The sequence below is a fragment of the Sminthopsis crassicaudata genome, chromosome X (assembly GCF_048593235.1).
Source record: "Sminthopsis crassicaudata isolate SCR6 chromosome X, ASM4859323v1, whole genome shotgun sequence".
Classification (NCBI taxonomy): domain Eukaryota; kingdom Metazoa; phylum Chordata; class Mammalia; order Dasyuromorphia; family Dasyuridae; genus Sminthopsis; species Sminthopsis crassicaudata.
The window spans coordinates 17,205,620-17,222,538 of NC_133623.1; the positions used below are offsets into that span (position 1 = coordinate 17,205,620).

Consider the following 16,919-nt stretch of genomic DNA (forward strand, 5'->3'; position numbering starts at 1 on the left):
AATGTGCAGTTAGAATCCATGTATTCTGATTCCCAAGCCAATATTCTTTGGAAGCAGCCCAGAACTTTCAATTCAGCATTTATTAGGCACCTGCTATGTGACACATAATAGATTTTCTTCCAGTCCTTTATTTTAATTATTTGAACCAATTCCAGTAAAAGAAGGGTTAAAGTGTCCTCCTTCCACCCCTGTACTATTTTCTCTTCCACTGTAAAAGCTCTTCCTTTTGTAGCTTTTTATATGAGATAATTTTCCCTGTATTTTGTCGCTTTTCTCCCAGGACATCCTGTTTCTTTCCCATTTTTTTCAGTAGCATTTTATTTTTCCAAATATACATAAAGATAGTTTTCAACATTAATTTTATAAGACTTTGTGTTCCAATTTTTTCTTCCTCCTTTCCTTATTTCCCCTCTCCCCACTACAGCAAGCAATCTTATATAAGTTAAAGATGTGCAATACTTTTAGACATATTTCCATATATGACATATCGTGCATGAAAAATCAGGCCCAAAGGGGAAAATAAAAGAAAAAAACAAACAAAAAGTGAAAATGTTATGTTTCAATCCACATTCAGTTTCCATAGTTCCCTCTCTGGATGTAGATGTAATTTTCCATCCAGAGTCTATTAGAATTTCCTTGAATTGGCCAATGCCAGTGATCTTAATATGAAGAGAGCCATCTACATCCAGAGAGGACTGTGGGAACTGAGTGTGGATCACAACATAGCATTTTCACTCTTTTTGTTGTGGGTTGCTTGCATTTTATTTTCTTTCTCATTTTTTTCTTTTTTATCTGATTTTTCTTGTGCAGCAAGAGAATTGTAGAAATATGTATGTATATATTGGATTTAACATATGTTTTTACCATGTTGGACATATATTGGATTGCTTGCCATCTAGGTGAAGGGGTGGGGGGGGAAGGTGGGAAATTGGAACACAAGGTTTAGTAAGCGTCAATGTTGAAAAATTATCCATGTATATCTTTTGAAAATAAAAAGCTTTAATTAAAAAAAGAATTGCCTTGAATCAATGCATTATTGAAAAGAGCCAAGTCTATCATAGTTGATCATCACACTATCTTGTTACTGTTTGGGTTGTTCTTGTCAGTAACACTCAAGATTTAGCAGCTACCATGTCAAACTTGGAATATGATTTTTTTGTACTGACTAGAAACTAAGTGGATGCCCATCAGTTGGGAAATGGATAAATAAGTTACAGTTAATGAATGTAATGGAATATTATTGTTCTTTAAAAAATCATGAGCAGGCTGATTTCAGAAAAGCCTGAAAACACTTACATGAATTGATGCTGGATGAAGTGAACAGAATCAAAAGAGCAACGCAAACAGTAACAACAAGATAGTGTGATATGATATTTGAGTTTTTGGCTCCTTGCAATATTTTCTATTTGACTTAAGAACTCTGGGTTTTGATCCCCATATTCCTGGGAGTTTTCATTTTGGAATCTCAGGCAGTTTTGTTTTACTCTCTGTTTTCTGAAATATAAAGGCAGTTTTCCTTATAATTTCTTGAAATATGATGTCTAGGCTTTTTCTTTGATCTTTGGTTTCAGGTACTTCCAATGATTGTTACATTATCTCTCCTCCATATATTTTCTAGGCCAGTGGTGTTTCCAAATGGACTATTTCACCTGTTAGTCTATTTTTTTCATTCTTTTGGCCTTATTTTTCTTGATGCCTCATGGAGTCATTAGCTTCCACTTACTCAATTATACTTTCCCGGAATTACTTTCTTCAGTGAACTTTTGTGCCTTTGTTTCCATTTGGCCAATTATGCTGTTTAAGGAGGGTTTTTTCTTTGTTAAATTTTTGTGCCTCTTATCATTAGATTGATTCTGCTTTCTTTTCTTTTTTTTTTTTGAGGTATTATTTTCTTCAGCATTTTGTGCTTACTTTACCAAGCTGTTAATTGCTCTGCCACTTTAGAATTTGTTTTGATGCATCAATTTAAAGTTGTTTGCAAAGGAATGTTGAGAGAGTTCACTTGGGTTACTGCCTCTATTCTTTCCTCTTGGCTCCACTGAGAGAGTAGCTTCCTTTGCATTTTGGAGTTAGAAGTAAGTTGGTAAATGATGGAGCAGGGAATGGAAGATGTGGAAGTAGAGACTATAAATGCATTGAGCCTTTTCTGTGGAGTCTAGCTGTCCTCAAGGGATTTGCATTCTCCTGGGTCATACAGCATGTTAACAGATAAGCAAATATAAAATACTTTGAGTAGAGAGAGATTCCCAACCAGTTGGATGAGGAAAAAGATGATTATAATATGTGCCACCTGACCAGGATTCTAAGAGCTTGAGATGAGGACATGCCGTACAAAGGCATGGACTGCCAAGTTTGGGGAAATAAGCAGGTCCATTTGGTGTGAACTCAGAGTGCAAGATAGGATGAATGTGCTATAAGTCTGGAAAGCTCAAGAGCCATATTGCCAATAGTTTTTAATGCCAATGTAAGGAATTGGAATTGTTTCCTTGAAGCAAGTGGGAGCCAGGAAAAGTTGTTGAGAAGGGCACTGACATGGTCAAATGTAGTTTAAGAAGATCTCTCATCTCTCTTCTCATTACTGTATTTTCTGGTTTGTTTATTTGGATTCTAGCTGCCTTACTAGTTGAATCTTCTGCCTGTCTTGAAAGCCCGCCGGAGACCAGTACTGGCATTTCTGAAGGGAGACAGATGGAAATAGTCATGGCTGAGCAAGGATACCCACAGTCAGAAGGACAAAGTTTTCCTGAGCACAGGTAAGTGGTAGCCTCTCTCTGCTGGTACTTCATTGGAGCCTTTTTTGCTATCATCTCGATGTCCAGTCAGTTTTTTCCTTCATTTGTCCTTGTGTTTACCCTTGACATCTCTCTTTGTCCTCTCACTTCTATGCAAATACTGAATCCTGCTCCTCGATGTGCCCGATAGACCTGCCCTCTTCCCGGTATCTCAGCTTTACAATCCAAGGTTGTTCCTTAAATGCCCTCAATGCTGCAGGGACAGGAAGAAAGTAGGAGAAGGAGACATGCCGGAGCAGCTGCTCAGGACTCTTCCCCAGTAATGATCTCTGAAAACACATTGAATGCTAAACCTGACACAATTCACTTTCTGATAAACAATTAGAAAATAATCTAAAGAATAGGTCTCTCATCAGTGCTTTTATAGCCTAGAAATGCAGACACTTACTGTGCCATTATTTGGGAACCACTTTTGGGAAACTTTTCTGAGACCAATTCTACCCTGCTTCTCCCAGATTCACAGTATGATGGTGAAATTATTGCGTCCTGTATTTGTCCTCAGCGATGCTGCCCCCATAACTGGTCTGGGGTACTCGCAGTGAATGCTGCTTGGGGGTCTTGGCAGGGCTGAGAACACTCTCTATTGAAGTCTAGCCTGGGAGGGACCCTGACAGTGGCAGGAGCTGAGGATGGCAGTTGGAAAGAGTACCCTTGGAAACAGTGGCAGAAATACAAAAGAACCTTGCCTTTTCTGTATTACCCTTTGAGGGAAGGAGCAGGACTGCAGGATTCAGTGAACATGGGAAATATTCTCACATCTTGTGTGTCCAGGGGGAAGGGAATGCTGGAATTTATTCATGGAGGAAGGACTTGATGGTAGCACATTAGCATTAGGCTTTTACAGAATCACTTAATTCTGTTTAATTTATTTGTTCCTGCTTTGGCTCTCTGAAAATGAGAGAGGGAGAAGAGAAGGCAGGATGACTTAGAGGAGCAATTAATGAGCTTTATAATGATTAAAACATTTAAAATGGAAAATTTCCTCTAGTTGCACAACAGCAGCATCTATTTCACTGAGCACAGGTTGATGAATGGCTACGTTAAAAAACAAAGAAGCAAAATGAGGGAAAGAGACAGGAGGAGACAGAGAGAGAGAGACAGAGAGACAGACAGAATGAAAGAGCAGATAGAGACAGAGAGAGGCAGCAATAAATACTGTACACTCACACACACACATATGCATCCCTCACTCTGATTCTGATATAGGATGAAGAAAAATACTGAGATCCACCAGAAGGAACCAGTGCCCACAAAGGAGAGGATTAAACAACATGAAGGTGCTTGCCCTGCCCACGTGCCCCAACCTTCCCCTGTGCCAACTCTGTAGATAGTGATCTCTCATCAAGGGCCAAGAAATATTTTATATTTGTTGCGTTTCTAATAGCTAGCATTTTGTAGCACAAGATGCTTTATAAACATGACCTCATTTTAATGCTCACATAAGCCCTGGGAGGAACCTATTATTGTTATCCCCGTTTAAAAGTTGAGCAAACTGAGGTGATCAGAGGTCCAAGTGACAATTTCAAGGTCACATGGCTAGTTTGTGAGGCTAGATTTGCACTGTTATGGTCACTCTTTCTACTCACCTGGCTGCTCTGGGCTCTTATCACTTTGTCAGGTAACATATTTATAGTTTGGTAGCTCAAAGAGTTCTTAATTCATACAGGCACTAGGGCACTAAGCCTTATTTTAAGCCATTGTTCTGCTCTGCTCCCTTCATATCTAGGTAAGAGGAGTGTCCCACACTTGTTCACCTATCACATGGATATGGAGATACCAGAGCAGAGCAAAAATGTAGTGAGTGACTCGGTGACGGACCACATAACAAGATGTGGTTGATACAGATAAAAGAACTGATCCACAGAGTCATCCCATCATGATCTTCCCTGTTATTCCTGATGAACTTTGCTGACTAATGAATTGTCCTAGGAACTTAGTACTTTAGAGATCGGTAGAAGAATCTTGGTGACTGATGCTTCCAGAGGAATGGCAGAGAGTCATGAGCTTTGGAAAATTAGCGATCACCATTGCATCCACTTTTTGCTTGGAACCCCAAGCTGCAGAAAAACATGCTCTCACTAGCAGATCAAAGTACCCTGACATTTTGTTTTTCTTTTCAGTCTATCAAGCATATGATGACAGCCAACCATTTCTACATGAAGAGAATTCATTCAACATATTACTTCCCATATCTTCTTTCTCCTGCTGAGAAGCATACAAACCCTTCATTTCCTGCCTGCCTAGGTATGTATGTGCATGTGCCTTCACACTCAGAATTCAGACTTTGGCATATTTGTAACCCACGCAATATGTTTCAAGTTGGAATTTCTGACGGCTTGTCATTCTGTTGGAAAAGAATTAGACCTCAGGTTACCTTTTGTAATCTTTTCTTTGCTACTTCCTTAAATAAGGGCCATTACAAAAATCCTCCCGATGCATGCTAACGCTGTTTACTGTCCCAGATAGAGATGACATCTGATGATATTTAGAATCATACTTGGCATCACTGGCTCCTTTGAAGTAGGACCCTCAAAACTGTGTTACAAATTGCAGGATCAGTGTTTATTTGCACATTTGATTCCTACTTTAGAGACATCATTGAGAACTAATGAGTTTAAATAAAGGTGAAACCTCTGCTTCTGGCCAAAGTGTGTGCTTAAAAGTCCTTTGGAACACTGAAAGCAAAATGTGTAGGATAATTAGTCAGCCTTGGAAGAAGCCTGGTAGAGTACAAATGGCTTTAGATCTGGGACCAAGGACTTGGATTCAAATCATGTTTTTGTTTCTTCCTAATCTAAATGAATGGACTGAATAGCATTTCTGAAGTATAATGAGCCCAAAGCTGTATTAAGAGCTTTGGGGATACTGATATTCAAAGAAAGATTCTCCCTGCCCTGAAAGAGCTTAAGTTTTGATAGAAAATACCACAAAGAGGGGACTGGTGGCTGGAGAAGGTCCTGTAAGCTTGGAGATGGTGAAGTGAACTGGAGGGTGGTTGGTCAAATGACATGGTCATTTCTGAAACCTTAGAAGTGCTGAGTTGGGAATGGGAAATGAGGAGGCACGTGTAAGATAGGGCAGGAGTAGCCTAGTAATACCTGTACTGCCTTGCTTTGTCCTTTTTGGAACTGCTTTCTGTTCTCTTATGTGTAGATCATAAATGGTGCTCTTGTCTTTATTTTCTGCATCACTGTTTCCCTCTTTTATATCATATAAGTATAGCCATGCAAAACAGATCCACATTGATTGAGAGACTCTTACAGTTGGAAGAAGACTTAGCAAAGAGCTGGCATGGTATACCCATCCCGTAGAAGGGGAAAGTGAGACTCAGAGAAGTTAAGTGACTTAGAGCAGGTGATAGATGGACAGACAGGACTTCACCCCTCCTGTTTCTTAGTCCTAGCCTGTGCAGTCAGTTACAAGCCCCTTGGGGATTTGCAATGATATTTCTAGGGGGTTTGAGATCAGCATTGTTTACTGGCTCTAAAACAGTAAGTAATTGGACAGTTGTGTTATAGATTTTTCTTCACATAATTGAAACCTTACAGGTTTGTTTCTGTAGAGATCTAAATAGAAAATATATGAAATCTTGCTGAATTACATCTCTTAATTTTTATAAAATGTCCCATGTAAAATTAAGATATGATTATCTTAAAATTACAGTTTTATAGTTTTGTATTTGGAGTAATTATAAGGAGAACGAAACTTTATATTTTTAAAATTTTATCACCTAAATTTGAATTTAGACCTGTTTGGGGCAGAAGTTATTATTGTGCTTAATGCAAACATTTAATGAATAAATACAAAGTGACTAGTATGTTAAGTTAATCTAGGGCTTTATAATGCATTTTCAATGGTTTAATAAACAAGAAGTGTCAGGAAGCACATCATTATATTACTGTAGTGTTTTTGTAGCTTGGAGAAATCTCTATTTATTTCCCATTTCTAGGTTCCTCTGCTTATATTCAGGAGGAGAAAACAAACAATGCCTAAAATTTACTTGTTGGCTTTCTTGGGTAGCCATTATTCCAATCAGTTGCATTGGCTTCCTAAGTTTTGTTTGTTATGACAATTCCTGTGTCCATATAGAGAATGGAGCTGACTAGACCTGTGATTTCATTGGTTTTGACAACTCTCTTGTGCCTGAAATGAAATGTTCACCCTTCTCATCTCTGTCTCCTTGCTTCCTTCAAGCCCTCCCTTCTACAAGAAGCCTTTCCCGGTCCCCTTTAATTTCAGTGCTTTCACTCTGAGATTTAAGTTTCTAGTGGTCTCAAACAGCTTGTAATACTTGTTAGCACAGTAAAGTTAAAGAGACAGGACATTTAGAATCCTGGATTTAAATTCTGTATTTAAACTATGTGTTCCTGAAGTATTAAATGAATAATTACATATGGTATAGAGTATATATGAGGAAGAATGATAGGATTATCTTTTGCCATTTTGCTAAACAGAAAGGAAATGACCTAATTTGAAAATGTCTTCTGGCAAATGAATAGAGGGGAAGGGAGCCTGAAATGTAGAAGCAAAGAGAGGAGCAAAAGAAAGAAAAGGGAGGGTCTGCAAGGGAGAAATATTTTGCTCCCAGTTTGCTTAGAGCATATTGAAGACACTGAAGGGCACATCAGTCTAGGAAATAGAATGGCTTTGTTCTTTGGTCTTATGGATTAACTAAGCATCTTGCAAAACTTCTGTGTCTTTTGATCTTTTCCCCCTTATGTTCTTCTGAGAAAGTTAAAAAGGGAGGGTAAGGGGGCAGGACCTGAATATATAAATATATGACTGAACCAGCTCTCCCTAGCGTCTGTTTGAGATTCTTAGAAACTCCAGCTCATCATGAACAACTTGTTCTTGTTAAATATAACCATTGGAGGCCTACAGTGAGTTCAAAGAGATTGGTGTTCCAGATGTAAATGTGGTGGAAGTGTCCAAATGAAATAATGGAGAATCACCCATAGGACACATAATTCTTTCAGCTGTCCTGTCTGGGGTATAAAAATACATCACAGTGACCAAAATGGGACTTGCTGATCACATTAAGAAGCTCTACAGAGAGAATATTCGCTATATGATCTTTCCAACAAACATGTACCGTAAATGTTGATTTTTAGATATCACAGTAGAAATCTATATAGACTGAGGCTCCCAGGTTCATCAGTTTGGAGTTGTAAGGCACCTTGGAGGCTATTTGATCTAACTACTGTTTTATGGATAAGAACACCAAAGTGAATTAGTTAGTCCTGGTTTATATAGGTAGAAAGTGGCCAAGCTGGGATCAGAAGCTGTGTTAGAAGACTCACCATACAGGGTTCTTTCTAATGAGATATAGAAAAGGATACCACATTACTGAAGGTTGTGTCAATATCTAAAAAAATTATACTGGTGGATCAGCCCCTAACATACAAACATGCACTTCAAAAATCCCTTTATCAGTTGTAAATAAGAAACATTTTTGACATACAATATACTGTTAGATGGTCTGGAGAAAATAAATATAAGATTTTGTCTTGATGATTTCATAATGTAATTGATAAATAAGAGGTATTCACTAACCTAGGAAGCAGAGTAAAGAATGTCTAATAATAACCACAATAATAGAACTCCTTTCATGAAAATCCTTCTTTCTATCTCATTGTGACATGGAGGTGTAATCCCAGGATCTCCAAAGCTCAGCCAGCAGAGCTAGGACTCTGGCAAGTCCTACCAAGCTGGAAATTTTTAAAGTGATGAGGTGTTTGTTCATTGTTCCAGGTCAGAACCAGGCTGGCTAAGCTTAAAGTGGCTGCTCAATAGGCTTGATATTACTTGATTTACTCAATCCCACAGTTCTTGGAGACTGTTGACTTAGATCAGTTTGAGGAGGGCCCAGAGCTATCAAAATGCAGCTCCAGAATAGGACTGTTAAAAAAAAAAGTTATCCACTCTTGGAAAGTGAGGTACCTTACCTGGGGAATACAGGGGTGTGTATATACGCTTACAATGATATCTGACATTAAAATCAATTCTATTACATGAAATCATTGTTTCTATCAATTGCTTAGTGAGGCTTTACTCAGAATTCATTTTGAGTCATATGTTCACTGACTGGGTTATTTTAATGAGGCAATATTGATTACAATCTGATGCTTGCCTAAGATTCAGGTAGAATTTTTTGTTGTTGTTGGTTGTTTTAATTGTGTCTGATTCTTCACGACCTCATTTGGGGATTTCTTGGCAAAGACACTGGTGTGGTTTGCCATTTCCTTCTCCAGCTCATTTTACAGATGAGGAAACTGAGGAAATTGGGGTGAAGTGACTTGGTCAGAGTCACCCAGACAGTAAGGATCTGAGACTGGATTTGAACTCTGGAAGAGGAGTCTTCCTAATTCCAAGCCTAGTACTCTCTATACTATGTCACCTAACTGCGCCTCAGGTAGAATTAATGTCAGGCAATTCCATAGATCCATCAAAGACATAATGTCCTATGACGTCTACTTGTTTAAGGTGCTCTAGTGGAAGTGAAGGGGTTAGTCTGGATTTCTCACCTTCCAGACAGATTTTTCCCAGTGGAAAAGAGTGATACCGTTTTGTGTCAGAGAAGGGACTTGGAACTTGAGTCTTTATGACTGTAAGGTCAGTTGTAAAACATTGCCATTAAGCAAATGTTTTGCATGGCTGTGCAGGTATAAGCTATATGGAATTGCTTGCCTTTTCCGTGAGGGTGGTTGGGGAGGGGGAAGGCAGACAACTGGGAACTCAAAGTTTTTAAAACAAATGTTAATCGTTGCTTTTACATGTAACTGGGGGGAAATAAAACACTCAATAACATTTTTAAAAGAAAGCTCAATTGTAAAGCATTGTTTATTGATTGAATTCTGGGATGGGGAGGAATCTAAATACTAAGACAAAAATTCAATTGAATTTTAGTGTCAGATTAATTGCATGCACATCCACATATCTATACATATATGTACACATATAATACAAATATATACATACATCTTTCTTCCCTTCCCATTATCTTCTCACCCCCCCTCCATTATCTTCTTTCAATAATATTGTGATTCTCCCGAAGGAGATTCACATGAAGACTCAATATTTTCAAAACTTTTAGTGAAATCTGCTATGTGGCTATAAGACCTTATGGACACATTCATCACTTTCCAGTTTTATTATTCAATTTTCACCAAGTTCCTGTAGATGTATTAAACTGCCAGCTCACTAATTATTCCGTGGCAAACTCTGTGCTAGTGCTGGGGATGCAAATGCATGGGGAATGTTTATGAGGCATTATTTGCTAAAATCACAAAATTGGAATTGGAAGTTCCTCAGAGGTCATCCAGTCTGAAGCATATATACCACAGATGCATACAAATCTCAAAATCCTCAACAGGTGACCACTTATGCATACAGCCATCGTTTGACCTGAAGTCATGGAAAGCCCAGGACCTCATAAGGCAACTTATTCTGCTTTTCAGTAGCTCTAAAGGTTTAGGAAAGAGTTTTTCATCAAGCCTTAATTTCTCTCTTTGTAGTTTCTACCCTATGCTACTAGTTTTATTCTCTGGTACCAGTGCAGAACAAGTCTAAACTCTGACACAGCACTCCTTCAAGCAGTTGATGATATTGATTATGCCTCCCTCCCCCATAAGTCTTCTCTTTTCTGGGGTAAATATGTCCACCTCTTTTTCACATAACGTTGAGGCCCTTTAGTGATTAGGTTGACATTTCTCTGTCTGCTACCTCTCTTTACCCTCCCATGAATCCAGCAAAGAACCTCATTGAACACTCACTCCATGATGTTTAAATGCTATCAAAAATAGATAATATTTGAATTTCATGATGATGTTATGTATGCTGTGATTCCCTAGGTGATCCTTTTCTCACTAATGTGCTTCAGCCTCTTTGCTCATTGATACATGTGCAACCTCATTTCCTTCATGTTGCTATTTGTTGTGGAGGCAGTATATATGTTTAATAAATGGGAGTGCTTTTATTGTAAGTTACTTTTATTGTAAGTTTCCTGGTGGCTTCTGTTTTATTCTTAGGGATGTTGTCTTGCTCTTCCAATGAGTTCTGTACTCTGAGAAACCAAGCCTTTGGTTCAGCCTATGCTGGGGAAGTGTGAACTACTCAAATAATCGTTCCAAGATTATCTACAGGAGTGACCAAGGCCTTTGAGACTAGTGACACTAGAGGCTAAAATGTAGATGTGGATGATTGAGCTGCCTGGAAGAATCCTCAAAGATCAATTATAAAGTAGGCCAGCCAGAAACCAAGCTTCTTTGTCATTGGTGAAACTGAGGAGAGGTAGGGACAGTTGTGGCAGAAACCTGAAAGGTGGTGGGGGGAAGAGAGCTCAGACAGTTGATGGCAGCCTCAAAATTAAATTCATGACATAGTTGGGACAGAACAAATTTTAAGAACATTGACTTTGAAAGTTCCTTTTTTCAATTTAATACATAACCATGACAGTTTTGTGGTTAGCTGAGCTCATTTGGGCCTTTTGTAATAGGTCACCAACCATATGTCTGTGATAGCATTTCCTGGTTTGGAAATGTTCCTTCTATTTGGCCACATAAACATAAATACATATGTCATGTACACTTAATATATTTACAAGTCATCTGCAAATGATAGTAGGGAGTTTGTCTTGGGTGTCATCTCTGTGAGCATTGTGTCAAGCTAATAATAGTTTCCTGGTTAGCAGTGATGCAGTAGTTGGGATGTATTATACATTTATTTAAAGACAGGATATTGGGTACGTTCCTTTCACCTCCCCTCTCCCTATTTTCATGCTCTTCAGTTCCCTCTTATATGCTATTATCTTTCTTTAGAAAGTAAGCTTCCTGAGGTCAGGAGCTGTCTTTATTTCTATTTTTATCTATTTCTATTTGAATAGAATTTGTATTCTGTTTATGTGTAGCCTGGAACACAGTAAACAATAAACGAACATTTTATTAAGGATCATTCTTATGCTAAATAATATTTATGCAAAATCAGGGAACTTGAGGAAACAGCTAGTCGGTCACTTTGGCTATAATAAGATATAAGAAGGGAAAGAGGGGGAAAGCAAGTAGAAATAAATCTTAAAAGGTGAAAGGGACCAGGTTTTTATTCAGTGCTTTCAAAGTCAGGCCAAGGAGTTTGTATTTTATCTTATAGGATTGGTATGTCATTGAAAATGATTAGGAGATGGTCGGAGATGGCCACAGTTTTGTGGAAACAATTAGAAAAGGGTGACTCAAAGAAAGGAACTCAATGAGAAGACTTGAAAGATGTCTAATCAAAAGACAACGAAGATCTGAATAAGGCAGCCCAAAGGCAACGAAGTGTAGAGAGCCAGCTTTTTGTTGGCTTCCACCAGAGGCTTATTCCACCAGAGGCTTATTCTAGTACCTGGGAGTGATCCTGAGTTCTGGAGGTATTTTAGCTGTGGAGTATAAATTTTCACAGGTTCCATGAAGATGGGAAGGCTTTAAATACACCATTAATGATAGCCTGTACATATATATGCTCTCTGAACATTGGGCTAATGTTCAGAGGCTCTCCTTACTTTTGCTTCTTGGCTTCCTTGCAGACTCAACTCAAAATGTGCCTTCTGAAGCAAACCTTTCTCAGTCATCCCAACTATTAATCCAGAGATTCTTAACCTGGAGTCTATGAATGAATAAGCCTTTAATACAATGTCTATTATATTAATTATATTAATGTCTATTAATATAATGTCAATTAAAAGTGACTATTGGCTGGCTCACAATACATGAGTTCAAAGGCTTTCCCTGAAACCTCCTGCCTATATTATTTGGGGCAAAACACTTAAGTTCTTGATACACTTTCGTCTGTAGTAGGAGAGATCTTTCAAATCCCTTCTCCACCTCTAAATGTATGATGATAGGTTCCTATGATCCTTAACTCTCAAGAGGATGCAGACTAAATAAATTTTCTATTGTGCTCTGTATACAGTGGGTAACTGATATATATTGAATTGAGAAATAGATTTCAGTTAAACATCTTATAAAAAGACTTCCTTGCAATTGGAATTACAAAATTGCAGAAGTGGGAGGGATTTCAGTGACAATTTAGTCTAAATCATAGCTGAAAAAAATTTTTCTCCATAACTGCAAACATGTGGTCATCTAACCTTTGATTGAATATTGCCTAGAAATACGAGTCTGCTGCCTCCAGAAATGGCCTGTTCCCTTTTCAAGCAGCTCTAATCTTTATTTAGGAAGTTTCTCCTTATTTTGAGTCTACATCTGTGTGAGGTCTGATAATTCTTGGCCCATTTTTTTTAATATTTTACTTTTTCCAATTGCATGTAAAACAATTTTAATGTTATTTTGAGACATTTTGACATTTTGCATTGCAAATTCTCTCTTTCCAACCCCCTTTCCTCTCCATCCCTGAGAAGGCAGGGAGTTTGCTAGAGGTTATACATGTGCATTCATGCAAAACATATTTGTATATTAGTCATGTTGCAGAAGAAAACACAGACTACTCCTCCCCCTAAAAATTTCAAGTAAAACAAATAAAGTTAAATAAAAAGTATGCTTTGATCTGCATTCAGACACCATCAGAGATGTATAGCATTTTTCATCATGAGTCCTTTGAAAATGTCTTGGATAAAGATAAGGTCAAAACAGGTTCATGATTTACACAAAGAGTGATATAGGCAAATTTGAAGAACAAAGGATAGTTTACTTCTCAGATCTCTGGAAAAGGAAGAAATTTGTAGCCAAAGAAGAATTGGAATACATTATTGAATACAAAATAGATAATTTGACTATATTAAATTAAAAGTTTTTGTACAAACAAATGACTGCAGAGAATAATAGAAGGGAAGCAATAAAGTGGGAAAATTTTTACATTGAAGGGTCCTGATAAAGGCCACATTTCTAAAATATATAGAGAATTGACTCATTTCTAAGAATTTAAACTATTCTCCAATTGACAAATGGTTAAATGATATGAACAGGCAATTTTCAGATTAAGAATTTGAAACCATTTCTAGTCATGAAAAGGTGCTCTAAATCACTATTGAACAGAGAAATGGAAATTAAGACAACTCTGAGGTACCACTACACACCTCAGATTGGCTAAGATGACAGGAAAAGATAATGACGAAGGTTGTAGGGAATGTGGGGAAAAATGGAACACTAATACATTGTTGGTAGAGTTGTGAACGGATCTAACCATTCTGGAGATCAATTTGGAACTATGCCCGAAGGGCTATTAAACTGGGCTTACCCTTTGATCCAGCAGTGTTTCTACTGGTCTTGTATCCCAAAGAGATCATAAAAGAGGGAAAGAGACCCACATATGTAACCATGTTTGTGGTAGCTCTTTTTGTAGTGGCAAGAAACTGGAAACTGAGTGGATGCCCATCAGTTGGAGAATAGCTGAATAAATTATGGTATATGATTGTTATAGAATATTATTGTTCTATAAGAAATGATGAATTCAGGATGAATACAGAGAAGCTTGGAGAGACTTACATCAACTGATGCTAATGGAAATGAACAGAACAAAGAGATCATTATACATGGCAACAACAAGACTATACAATGATCAATTCTGATGGACTTAGCTCTCTTCAACAATGACATGATTTAAACCATTTCCAATTGTTCAGTGATGAAGAGAACCATCTACACCAGAGAGAAGACCGTGGGAACTGAGTGTGGTTCATAACATAGCATTCTCACCCTTTTTGTTGTTGTTTGCTTACTTTTTGTTTTCTTTCTCATTTTTTTTCTGTTTGATCTTATATTTCTTGTGCAGAACGATAATTGTGGAAATATGTATAGTAGAATTGTACATGTTTACAATATATTGGATTATTTTCCATCTAGGGGAGGAGTGTGGGAAAGGGAGGGAAAAATTTAGAACACAAGGTTTTGCAAGGATAAATGTTGAAAATTATCCATGCATATAATTTAAAAATAAAAAAAGCTTTAACTAAAAAAATTACCAACTTATAGAAGTCAGGCAGGGGGAGGCTGTTGTATTTAGCTTTCAGTTCATCATCACCCGCAGTGGCCCAGCAAATAATTTTGTGGGTCTTCCTTGTGGAACATTCTCCACCTTTGCTAGACCATGTATAAAAACATCAAATCAAGTTAGTTGAGCAGTGAGTCAGTCAAAAGTGAGCCAGAGTTGGAGCTAAGGCCCTGAGGGGAAATTGTTTTTGAAATGGAGGGTCAATAGCTACAGAGAGTGAAGAATGATACCATTCTTTTTTTTTTTTTTAATGAATCTCTCTTGTGCCTTGCTCTTCATTTTGCATATTTATTAAACTATGATGCAGGCTGTGCCTTTGCATCTTGGTATGTCCTGACTGCCTAGATTAGGAGGAAAAGAAAGAAGGAAATAACAAAAAAAAAAGGTAATAAATATTTATTCAATGCCTTCAATATGGACTCTACAAATAGTATTTCATTTGAATCTCACAATACTGGAAGATAGATAATATTATTTTCATTTATAGTTGAGGAAACTGAGGAAAATATAGATTAAATTACTTTCTCAGAATCACACACCTGGTGTCTGAACCTAAATTTGAACTATGTCGCCTTGCTACCTCATGCACATAGTAGGTGCACAGTATCCATTGATGTAATGATTAATTATTTAAATAATTACAAATGTAGATTTCCCAGGGCAATACAAAGTTGTCTAAATAAAAACATAAAGGCCTGAGAAAATCTTGTTTACCTTTCTTTTTTTTTTTGTTTATACTTTTTGTTTTTGTTTCTGAAAATTAGATTTCTTTTCAGTCTTTAAGGGAACATCTGTGATCTTCTCAGCTTCTTTTCTCTAAATTCTAGTAATGTCCATTTTATGAGATAAATAGTAAATTGACCTATTCAGTGAATTCCCATTGCAACAAACATATTAAGCCTTTTAAAAAAAAATTGTACCTTTTCTTATAATCTCTTATGATGAAAAGAAAATAAGATAGTAACATAAAAGTAAAAAAAAAGTAGAAAATATCTTCTATAGTTGTATTACTGAGTACTTAAATCATTCACATCTGATCATTATATTCTCACTTCATTTTCATCAGTTCATCAGCAAGTCTTTCTAGATTTTTCTGAAAATATCTAACACAATAATATATAATATATCGCAACTTGTTCGGCCATCTCCAATTGATGGGCGTCCTGTCAACTTCCAGTTCTCTGTCTTTAAAAAAAGAGCTGCTTTTCTTTTGTTTAATCTTTTTGGGATGGTATAGCTGTGTGAAAGATTTTATAAAAGTTTTATAGCCCTTTGGTTATCGTTCCAAATTGCTCTCCAGAATAGTTGGATCTTATCACAACTCCACCAACAGTGCATTAGTTTCCCACTTTTCCCATCTTCCTTTCAACATTTATCTTTTTTTCCCTTCTCACATTAGCCAATTTGATAGGTATGAGGTAGTACCTCAAAGCTGTTTTAATTTACATTTTTCTAATCAATAGTGATTCAGTCTTTTCCTACCACTATAGAGAGCTTTGATTTCATCTTCTGAAAACTGCCTGTTCTTATTCTTTGATCATTTATGCATTGGAAAATGACTTGTATTCTTATAAATTTGACTCTGTTCTCTCTCTCTCTCTTTCTCTCTCTCTCTCTCTCTCTCTCTCTCTCTCTCTCTCTCTCTATATATATATATATATATATATATATATATATATATATTTAATGCAATGAAAATCATTTCAAGTTTTATTTTCATTATTCCCCTCCAAATTCTACTATTGTTCCTAAAAAGAAATCTTATTATTGTTATGCCTTGTAGCTTTATAGACACAACACTGAAATTATAAACTTGTCAAGATATGGCTAACCATTGTCTTGATGTTCTGTAGAACAATTTGGAACTATGTCTGAAGGGCTCTAAAATTGTGCTTTTCTTTTTGGCACAATGAGACCAGTACTGGGCCTGTATTCCAAGAAAGACTTATTTGTACAAAACTATTTACAGCAAATCTATTCTTGGTAGCGAAGAATTGGAAATTGACAGAATGCCTATCAATTAGGGAATGGCTGAACAAGTTGTGGCCCTAGGCTGTGATGGAATCCTATTTTGCTTTAAGAAATGAGGAGAATGATACTTTCAGACAAAAAAAACTAGAAAAGACTTTCATGGACTGATAAAAA

The 16,919-nt window shown here is 37.0% G+C and overlaps 1 long non-coding RNA gene across 1 annotated transcript in view; it reads left to right on the plus strand.

Moving 5' to 3' along the window:
• The window catches only part of LOC141549193 (uncharacterized), a 45,629-nt gene that overhangs the window by 1,757 nt on the left and 26,953 nt on the right, over nucleotides 1-16,919 (plus strand). The window contains exons 2-3 of the long non-coding RNA XR_012484281.1: nucleotides 2,612-2,753; nucleotides 4,913-5,036. This is a non-coding gene — a long non-coding RNA (uncharacterized LOC141549193). The remainder of the gene's footprint in view (nucleotides 1-2,611; nucleotides 2,754-4,912; nucleotides 5,037-16,919) is intronic.